This window comes from Micrasema longulum, unplaced genomic scaffold (assembly GCF_059751315.1).
Source record: "Micrasema longulum isolate JH-2025_06_02 unplaced genomic scaffold, ASM5975131v1 h1tg000114l, whole genome shotgun sequence".
NCBI classification, from domain to species: Eukaryota; Metazoa; Arthropoda; class Insecta; order Trichoptera; family Brachycentridae; genus Micrasema; species Micrasema longulum.
This window is the reverse complement of record NW_028277320.1, coordinates 358,613-370,306: the sequence shown is the minus strand read 5'-3', so window position 1 is coordinate 370,306 and position 11,694 is coordinate 358,613. Positions and strand designations below refer to the sequence as shown.

General features: G+C 33.4%; 1 protein-coding gene across 9 annotated transcripts in view; it reads left to right on the top strand.

Annotated features, from left to right (window-relative positions):
• Positions 1-2,537: 2,537 nt before the first annotated feature.
• siz (Brefeldin-resistant Arf-GEF family protein schizo) overlaps positions 2,538-11,694 on the top strand; it is a 247,742-nt gene continuing 238,585 nt past the window's right edge. For 5 of the 9 annotated variants that reach the window (XM_088239254.1, XM_088239240.1, XM_088239248.1 and 2 more), the window contains exon 1: positions 2,540-2,782. The gene's annotated coding sequence lies outside the window, so the exon portion shown is untranslated. Of the gene's footprint in view, positions 2,783-11,694 lie in introns of all 9 variants that reach the window. The other 4 variants (XM_088239230.1, XM_088239209.1, XM_088239203.1 and 1 more) reach the window with 4 other exon arrangements.

Genomic DNA, 11,694 nt, shown 5'->3' with positions numbered 1-11,694 from the left:
GCGCAATCCCATAGAAATGTATTTATATGACGTAGATGAGGAATAAAGACTTAAATAACCGGGACTGCGTTCCTACACTCTAATTATACGTTGGAAGATCGTCTTATGGAATGTAAATGCAAAATGTTCATCCCCATCATTATTCCTGTTCTTAGTATGAATATTTTTTTTAAAACATCTTTTTTGAATTTGTTGTTTCATGCTTCTTTCATAACAAACAATAAAACTCTGTGAACAACTATACCGTTTAGAAACAAAATAAATATTTATATTTCTTCTTCTTCTTTTTTGGCTTTTTTCACCTCTAACTGGGGTGTTCTAGCCAGTGTCAAGTTTAAGTTATCTTATTGAAATATTTACACATGTGTTAGTACTATACATACAAGTTAGTGTGTTAGTTTTTATATTACATACACTTTACATACTATATAACCTATTTACAACTTAATTCCATTTACAACTACGTATTTACATAAAAAATTTAATATCTGTTTATTGGGTGGGGACAAGAGAGTTAAAATATTAGTGGGGAATGGGACGCTGATTTTTGAGAGGTCAGATAGGAACTCAGGATAACAATCATTTATGGGGAATCCAAAGAAAACATGATTCAGATCTTCCTCCTCAAGCTGACATTCGCACATGGCAGAGTCCCGGACATGAATTTTAAACAAATGAGAACTATTGCAACAATGTGCAATGCGCATTTTGCATATAGAAGATGTCTCAAATTTGTTCAGAATCACTTTGGAAAACCAAGGCTTTTCTGTTACATTTGGTTTCAATTTGAAAAGGTGTCTTCCCTTGGCTTGATATATATTTTGTTCTCACAGCACGATCAAAAAACGTCACAAGGGCACTGATCTAATTAGGAATCTGTTAAATGTCACAAAGTTTGAATATTGTTTAAGTTATTTTACTTTATACAACAAAATAAATATTTATATATTGGAGTAGTGTAAGCTGATTCAGGACAGCAGGTAAATTAAATTTTGGCATACTAAATGTCTCAGCGCAAAAGGATGATTGGGAAATAAAATGAATGGACTGACAATTTTGCAGTTTTTTTCACATTCTTCTGGAAACTGCTTAAGCGGCTAAACTCCACAATATAATAATTAAGTTTTCTTTGTCGCTATAATTTTATTTTTGTCTATTATTAATGACATTTTGTGATGAGTTTTTGTACAAAAAGCAATTAGCAATTAAACATGTACTTCTATCGAGTTCAAAGCAGATACTTAATTCAGGTGACAAATAATAACTTTTAATTTGATTTTTAAAATAATATAGATACGAAAGGGACAGAATTGAATAAGGCGAGAGAAAAGGAGACTGCTATAGGAATTAATTTACAGCCATATTTTTTTCATGTTCTACCAACAAATCTTATTTGTAAAATTTTAAGGGATACCTTTTATAAGTGTAAAAAAATATTTTAAAATACAAATCTTACGGTAATTCTTGGTCAATTCGTTCATTGATTGCTCCTGAACGCTGCTTAGCAAAGACCACAGATGATTTATGTTTTGACCATCGCTGGAGTAGGTACCATTTGCATTATGAGCGCTTAGTTTTAAAAATATTTTGAACATTATAATAATGAGTATACGATGGCGGGTACATTTGCTATGGTTATTAAACAATATCACATTAAAAAAATTTGGTTCATATAAATTATAAAAGTATGCTTATGAATATCACTTTATTAAAAATAACCTTTGTCTCAAGTCTAGTATTAGAGTAAAGGCGGTAAAAAAAATAAACGAACAAACAAACAATCACGCCATTTCCCCGTAACGGTAGGCAAAGAGGATAGAACGCCACATCACTCTATCTTTGCATACGGATCTCGCTTCCTATACATTCATACAACTTCAGTAAATTATTATTTTTTTAAAATTGTAAGTTCAAAGTTCATTCATTAAATTACACTTATTTAATGACCCTTTACTTATCTACTATGTTGTGTCAATCAATATTTCCGCGCGCACAATAATATTTTAGAGAAATTAACAGATTTCTTTTATTTTACCTTACATTTGTGTTATGATTATATTTTTTCCCATCGTGCAACATTACGCGGCGATATCACGAATGCGCGCGGCGAAAGTAAGGCATAGTGGGGGAATGTTTGGACACAGTCCGATGTATTCAAATATGATTCTACGCTCCTTCTGGACTATTCTTAATTCTATGCTAAAAAGTAATGATTCTTATCCATTGCGAACAAATAGTCTTAACGTTTAGCTAATCATGAATATAAAAAAATCGCATTTATCAAATGTAAATTTCTGTTGAAATGTTTTTTAATTGGTTTCTATTTAAATAGAAATGCGAATAATAAACATTGCATTAAATGGCTTACCTTTAACTCTAAACATAGCAAGCCTGATATTTAATAATGTCGATAAAACAGCGATCCTAAAATGTCTTAAAATTTTATTGACTGCCAGGCCTAGTTCATAAAACGCCCTGTAGAGGGCGATTCAAGCGATCCGCGAATATGGCGGAATATTTAACCATCTAAAAAACAAGCAGTTCTATGGATCCCGCCGTCGGAGACGATCGTGTTTTGGCTACCCGCGTAGTTTTTAATCTAAAAAGTGTTTAAAAATATTGAATTTGTGAGAATTTACGGTAAGTTGTATACCATTAAGAGTGATATTGTGATACTTGTGCTGGAAGTGAGTTCGTTTGTATATTTAAAATGTTTTAAGTGAATAACACGACACAAATGTCAGACTGTTCAGTCAACGACAATAACGGAGTATTACAATAAGTAAGCACTAAACAAATTGTATAATGTTTTTACAGTGTAAGCAGAATTACGTGGTAAATTTTGCATTGTGTTCAAATAGGTTTGTTAGCGTGTAATGTTATTTAAAAATAGTATTTTTGAATTTATAATCAAAATGGCGCCCGGGCTCAGCGGGGGGATTTGTTGGTTTTCGGATTTTTGACAGTTTTGCTAGGAATCTGGTAATTCGTGTTGACATTTGGAAACCAGTTTTGTTCCTACTTCCTCGAACTGCATCGGGTTTAGCAGTTTAATGCTTCCTGATATGTTAATAGTTCTAGTTGTATAGCGGTTCGCCAAACTGTCACAATTATTAGACACATTTATTTTAACTGTATTCCTACATTTTGCGCCATTCAACCCACCGAAATTAAATTGTCTTGTCCGTCTGAAAAGTAATTGTTGCGGCATATTGCACAAAATATTGATCTGTAGAAATTTAAGGATAATATATCGTATTTTTATGACGCGTTGTTACCTATAACTTATTTTATTTTTAAGTTCACGCTCACCCATAATTATTTTATTATATTTATCTACACCCGGAGGGCGTTTACAAAAGCATAAATAACACTTTATTAATTACAAAATACATAAAATATATTAAATATTCATAGAAACAATATGTAAAAAATAAATATCTGAAGTTCCTGTAATATTTGGGAAGAATACAAGAAAAGGAAGGATAAATTCTCCCATCCTTTTTTATTTTATTATAAGTCTAATTTTCGTCCTTTTCGGAAAAATAAGCCGTGTTATATTGCAAAATAATTATCTCTATTAACTTGAACAATATAAAATTATAAAAAGAATAAATGTGATTCTGTGGTAAAAAAGTACTGAATATATATTATTTTTATATATTTGTAGACCTTATTATTGTTAATTTTTAAAATAATTCAAAGAGGCAGCTAATAAAATAATTGACATCGAAATATAAAGAACTACTATTTAATTGTGTATACTTTTATAAGGAAACAATTTAAATTGAACGAAGAAAAACAGTAGTGTACAAGTATGTTTGTAAATAGGTTGTTCGTTGCTGGGCATGACCCGAATTATGATTCTCTCGTTATTTATTTATTTGATTATAGGGAAATATCACATACTACGAATACCGATAAAAATATATGAAATGGATTAAAAATAATTAATTGTATTTTCGAAATCAATATGGACGTTGTGTAGAAATGTTTTCATTCATGAATGTAAAAAATAAATTTTATAAAAATACGTTGCTAAAAAAACGCAACGTGTTTGGCCTTGGTAGTTGTGACGTCAAGATTCGTGACAATGTTCTAAATTAATTTGAATGTGTAGGAACAAATAAACATGAATCGTGATGTATAAGGGGCGTGGCCAATGGAATGACCGTTTTTGCGGGAAATCAAAATTACAAATTTAAAAATATTTTTTATGCTACTAATAATCAGCCAAAAAATTTTTTTTTACTGGATTTCATAGACCTTTATTACTTTAAAAATGTTAAAACGTTGTATTTCCCTATTATAGTCTGCATCACTTTACGGTTGTTTAACCCATCACGCAATGCGGACCGTAAATATAAAGAAGATGTTAATGAATAGAAAGCAGATAGCTGTTAAACTGCCGATATGTACAGAAAAATAGGTCCATATTATCTGCAGAAACCGTATTCAGTAAGCGAATTGCCCTATTAATGGGTGAATTCTGACTTGCATTAGTGTGCGTGCTTCTGAATGCGTAAAACAGTGCATGATATCTCGCTCTAGTAGGAACGTACAAACTGGGCTCCGATTACAATGGGAAGTTTATCTTCAATTTTATCTAATTAAGTTTTCTGTAAGAAAAGCAGAATATGCATGCATTTTTTTTCTTCTAAACATGTTCAATTTTAGGTTACCAACGTAGATACTTTAAATCTTCGTGCAAATATACTCATTTTCGTATACAAATATCGAGTTTTCTTTATAGACAGTCAATGTTAACTTCCCAACTAGATAGTTTTCGTCGCTTAGATATTACTGCATATATTGCATTTGCATTTGCATTTTTATATATGAAGACAGAAATGAATTTTACACAAAAGTAGCAAAAAATATAAATGAATTAAGAAGAGTAAGTAAGAAAAAAAGGAAGTATATACTTATTTTCGTACACAAATATCGGTTTTTCTCTAAAGACAGTCGAAGATAACTCTGTCAACTTCCCATTGTAACGGGGCCCTGGGCCCGTATTCTAATGGGAAATTAAAATTTATCTTCAAAGTAAAATAAGTTTTCTGTATGAAAAATAGAAGATGTTTACAATATTTTTTTCTAAACATTAATTAATTATCAATTTGTTTATTTATAACAATTAAAGGTTAACGACTAAGATACTTTGAATTTTAATACAAATATACACATTTACATCTACATCTTTCACTTTCTGCACCTAATGGTGCATAGGGCACTGCATTGGTACACCAATCGCAGCGTATCCTGATATTTTTTTTGTTACATGAAGATAAGATCGTCAGTTTTACGCTTCAGATTAACGTCCAGGGACTATGAAATATTCAAGTGTGAAAAACATCTTTTAAATAAATATTTCATATCAACCACATCGGGAATCGAACCCGAGACCTCTTGCATGGTAGGCTATCGCGCTGACCATTACACCACGAGGCCGACCACACATACATACACATTTTCGTACATAAATTTCGATGTTTGTTTATACCGTCTCGATATGTATCGATGAAGATAACGTCCATAATCGCGGTGCTGGGCTAGTATTTATGCGCGTATTTAGTATGTAAAAACGCGCTATACCGCGCTGTAATTGCGTTCGGTATACCAGCCCTGGCTACATGGCTACCTGGGTAGGTGGCTAGTAGATGTGCAAATCTGCTGTGTATTATGTCAGCTGTTGTAGATGTTTCTCGTATAACGTATCTACCTGTACTGTACGCTGTACTCTATTACATTACCATATTTAAATATTCAATATATGTACCTGCGTTAGTGTTGGCAGTTGGCAGTTAGCGGTTAGCACGACCAACATAAATATTATATATACATATTGTATCGAGTACCGGCTTCTCCAATTCGAGATGAAAGTCCATAGCAACAAACATATTTCTAGAATAAAATACATACATTGTAAATTCAATGATTTTCAAATTCCTCCGTTAAGTTTTACTTTGATTAATTTTAACCAACGAACGCTTTCGTTTAAGTAGGTATAATTTTTTTTATTTATTTAATTTTTTGTACATAATGTTAATTATGCATTGGCGGGTTTATTGCCAAACGGTAATTTCTTCCAACCAACCAAAAAATAAAAAATATAATTCAAGTTATCATATTCAATAGAAAATAAAAAAAAGAGCTAAAGAAACGTTTATAAAAATATAAATAATAACTTTGTGTATAAATTATCTTAAATCAATACCATTACTCAATAGGAAAATGGAAAAAAGAGGAAACAAGAAAGGAGGAGTGATTAAGGGAGAGAAAGGAGATGTTTCTTCAGACGTGATTTAAACAGAGAAACTGTAGTAACATCTTTGATGGTGGGTGGGAGAAGATTGCACAGTCGAGCCGCATGGGCACTATATGAGTTAGAGAAGAAAGAGGAATTGTGGATGGGTATTAAGAGAGTGCCTTGAGAATTAGAACGATGAGGTCAACCATGAACTGATAAGCGTTGAAGTTTTTCGCGGAGGTATAAAGGAGCGTTAGGACTATAAATACATCATACCCAAAACCCGTACGACTTTTGTTCAGAGGCATCTCTCATTTATCGCACCGAGTGTTCAATATTTTGGAAGAACGTATTAAGCTCTCAAGGACAAAAACTATTTTCAAGAAAGGAGTTAAGGACTGGATTTTCCTTAGTGGAAGGGATTTCAGTAGAAAACTCCTTGATGATTTTTCGAATGCTTAAGTTTACCATATTGATGTGCCGTATATATGTTTTTTTTTTATTAAAAATTATTTTTAATGTTTCTGATCCTATGTTTGTAGTGATACACTCATGTGTCTGTGCCATATAATTGCTCGTCCCATTTCAACACAAAACTTTTAGTCCCATAGAGTTGGGAATTATGTCTCAAATAATGTACACTAAACTCATGTATGTAAATAAATAAATAAATTGAACAGAAGCGAGAGGGAGTGATAGTCTCTCCGCTCTCTAATTTTGAGCCATTTCAGTAGCCTACTTAGATGGGACATCACTTATAGCATTGAGTATTTTGAAGTGGTAGAAATATCTGCCACTGTGCCAGATTGATGCCCAGGTTAACTTTATGCTAGGAAAAGTATGACGGAGTCACTGGGGCCACAGCCACGCCACACAGGTAAACATTTAGTATCTCAGTTAGCAGACGGCGCAGCGTAATAATTACATTCTCATGATGGTAACTGCTGGTCGATTATTTAAAGCTGGCGCGTTCGCAAAACTTACACAAACATAATTTTAATGCTCAGAATATTCAACAGCGATTTGAGTTTGTCCAAATGCTTTCATACTGGCTGGATTTCCTCCTTAGGGAATTATTCATAGTTACATTTGTTGCAACAGAAAGGGAAAACATTTGAGAGAAGAAATTTGGAAGTCAAGGCATTTACAGGGCTTATGACCTGTCATTGGCTGGTTCAAGTGGCCACTTTACACACCGTGTAACATTTACCATTCTGCCTATGTTTGAACATACAAATCTGCCCTAAATGGCGGCAGAAAACTAGCCTTTATATGATTTATTTCGTCGAAAATGATGAACGCAAAGTATTATAATAATTAATAAAAAATGTACTCCTGTAAAAATAAATGAATATACTTCATTTTTCATCCCTCTAATCCAACACGGATTTTTAAAAAAACAATGCAATTTTTTAATGATTATTATTTATTTATTTTGTTTATTCAAAAAAACAACAGCAATGCAAAAAAATATACACAACATTTTAATAAAACATAAAATAAGCCAAATCAGTTTTCCACATAAATACAATTATAAAAATCCATTATAATAATAAAAATACGTAAGTATATAGTTTTATTCCACTTTTATTTATAATTTTTTACCAGTGACCGGGTTTCGTCGTGACCGACATCGTCAGGCTGAGCCAAGAAATGTCAGTAGAAAAACTCTATATATTATAAAAATCCAGTTCAGTCTGATATTAATACATGTAGAAGTGCATGTGTGCGAGTTTTTGTGTATGAGGATGCATGGGTAAAGTGAGTGGAGTATGGTTTTGGTAGGTATGTGAATATGTGTGTGAGTTTATATGGTTGTGAAGGTGGGTTTATGTACAGGTTGAGTATGTGTTTGATACAAGTGAATAGAAACATCATAAATTTATAATGTAAAAATAAAAAAATTATAAAGAAACGTAATTTGAAAAAAAAAAATATATTTTTTTTTTTTTTTAAAGAAATATTTGCGTTCTTATGATTTACCCAAATATTTAATTTTGAGGGCCATTTTCAACGAGTTGGAAATAACTCACTATTAGAAAATGGAATCAAGTTGAGGTAGAGTGGGATTCGAACCACGGACCTTTGGTCCGTGAGTCCGAGACACTAGCCACGGGACCACAACCCGATCTGGGTTAAAAGTGGGTTTACTGCAGTTAAATATATCTATGCTATTGAAAAATACATTATAATTAAGCGCCAAGCGAACCAGAGGAGAGTTATGTGCATAGTTGCTGCGAACTGTTGGTACATAGAAAAGAGATAGATTCGTGTGACAGGTGCAGTAGCCAAGTACATTAAGGGCCAAATCCTAATATAACCTTTTTAAGATCAACATCCTGTAGATTTGAAAAGCGTTTGTGTAAGTCTTACAAACGCGCCAGCTCTAGTTAATCGACCAGTTTATAGCAACCTATTTTACTACTCTCCAACGTAATCGGCAATGATTACGCTTTACCTACTTTTGCACCTTTCCCATATTCACAATTAACGCTGTTGCATAACGTTGCTAATATTATTTACCTAGTTGTAATTATAAGAAAATAATACCCACGGTGGAAAGGAAAATGTTACCAAGCAGCATGTAGCAACTTTACAGAAGAGCCATTTTTTAAATTATTAAAGAACTTCGTATTTTATTTTTTTATTTAAATTATATAAGAATCACGCCAAACTAATACTACTGTAGGATTTTGGTAGTAAAGGGTTGGTTGGAGCTCCCACCCCAGTTGGAAATTGAGAGAAGACACGAGGTTGCTGTTTGATGGGTATTTATTACATTGCGAATAAATAATTAATTATGTCGGTCGAGTGTTGCTTCGATGATGGGTTGAAGAGACTTCACTTGTACCACATGCTGGAACTGAGTGACGTCGTCGAGCTGGACTGACTGACTGAACTGAACTTTTTGGGCTGACTGACTGGCGTTGCCACGCCCCGTAGTCTCTTTTTAGGCGACGTTCCTTTGTAGTTCTTTTCTTCATGGTAGGGACGATGTGAATGTACTGCAGAACGATGCCCCCGATTTTCTGTGCAATACTGTAAGAGTTCCACACAAAATCGGAGGCAACGTTCTGCAGTCAAGTTTACCGGTATTACCCGCAAGTAAAATGAGTACATAGTCAATTTTTTGGCTTATTTTAATTTAGTATTTCAGAATGTCTAAAACACGAAACAGACCACGTTCAAAGGCATCATGGAGCCAAGATCGGTTACATAAAGCTTTTAAACTAGCGAATGGAAGGGAAACGATTAGAGAAGCAGCTCGATCTACTGGCGTACTATTTTCATCGCTTCAAGAAAGACTGAAGAACAAGAACTGGGATAGCTCACAACCAGGAAGACATCCAGTTTTCACAATAGAACAAGATGATGAAATGGCTGCTCAGGTTAAGTTCCTAACGAAAATATTGCATGGCTGCACTTCGCTTCAGATTATAATAAAATTGGCCCATGAATATGCTCTAAAAAATAACATTACTAAGCATAATTTTAATGAAACTCTTGAATCAGCTGGCAAGGGCTCATGCTGAATGGTCCGGGTATGACTCTCCTGAGGGCTATATCTGAACAAAGCTTGACCGGTATTACCTGTCATGGTGTTTAATACCGGTCAAATCCGTTTTTTTTTATTGATTACGCCAAAACTGTATAACTTATTGATCTCAATGATTGTGATTATTTATTTATTTATTTCGACGGCTTGCGCCTTTGACAAAGTATAAAATAATATTAAAAAAACAATTATAATGAAATAAAACACATGTACACAGTATAGAAAATATAGATACACGAAATAAAATTTAGGAGAAAATAAGGAATTAATAAAGAAAAATTAAAAAAGAAATTATAACATAGGTATGCAGCAAATTAACAATAAATAAAGGGTTTAAATATAAAAAAAGTATTGAAGTAACAGAGGCGATGTATCATAGCGTAAACAGTAAAAGAAGTGATTAAAAAGTGTTGATTTTAATTTGTATAAAGATAAATTAAATAAATCTTAGTTTCCATGTTTGTTTGCTAACATGTGGAACCGTGGAATAGGTGAGTATTTGGCATAGTTGGAACTATGCAAATCAACTGCAAAAGAAGTATTTTGTCTCGTCCCACGCTGTCTCACATAAAAATTCACACAATTTAAAAGTTCGGGACTGTCGAGAACATTATTTAATAACTTGAAAAGCAACACTAAATCTGCAATTTCCCTTCTATCACTAATACATATTATGTTAGAAGAATACTAAAATTATAATTAGTAAAAAGTTTAATAAACTAATATAGATTATTTCTCCTTAACTGAACGGTAATACCCATTCTCACCCTATTATTTGAAGTTTTAAGTTAACACCAACGGAAAGAAAGAAAGATGGAAAAAAGGAAAGTGGCACTTGTGTTAGCATTGAAGTGCGCCGCGCACCAATCGTCTATGTCATAATAAAAATGCATTATTCTTGCGTCCGGCATTGTGACGTACGCGTTTCCCAGCTGTCACGCTCTAGCGAGTCGCGTTGATCCACATTTCTGTCTCGTTTTCTCCCGCAGCGGAGCTCGTGCAATGCTGCGAGGGGGAAAGAGACCTATGCCCGTATTCAGGACATAACTCAAGGTGAGGAAAGTACATACTCCTGTACCCACCATCGAGCTATTCTTTGCAAATGAGATTAGAATGTGCTTTCCTCACCTCGAGTTTTGTTGAATACTTGAATGAAAAATTTGTAAAAAATGAGAAAACGCTTGTCATCATATTGGAGAAACATAGAACTGAGATGGACCTTATATGCATTTTCCTGTACATCATTGTGTCGAAAGTACTCATCTAGGGTTATGGGTCTATTTCACAGATACACCTCTAGTCGAACAATAAGGAGAGGTCTCAGCAAAATGACCGTAAGAGGTTTTCCCAGAGCACGAATTATGTCATAACAAAAACCCGTACGACTTTTGTTCAGAGGCATCTCTCATTTATCGCACCGAGAGTGTTCAATATTATGGAAAAGAGTATTAAGCTCTCAAGGACAAAAACTATTTTCGAGAAAGGAGTTAAGGACTGGATTTTCCTTAGTGGGAGGGATTTGAGTGGGAAACTCCTTGATGATTTTCCGAATTAACTGTTTGCCATATATATGTATGTTATATACACCTGAAACCTACGGACCCAATTAATGTATTATACGAGCAAGACATATTGGTACATTAAAATTAATTTTTAGAAATAATAAATTTTAAAGAAAAACAAATGGTTGCTTACTTCTGCAGGGGTGAAACGAGGAGGGGGAGGGGGGAGTTTGATACTCCGCCAACCGCGCGACCACGCCCCCCTCGCTTCTCCCCTGCAGAATTAAGCAACCATTTGTTTTTTTTTAATATTTTATTTTTAAAAAATTCTTCGCTCTAAATATATTTTTTAATATGCTTATGTCTTTTTGCCCATACTATTCATT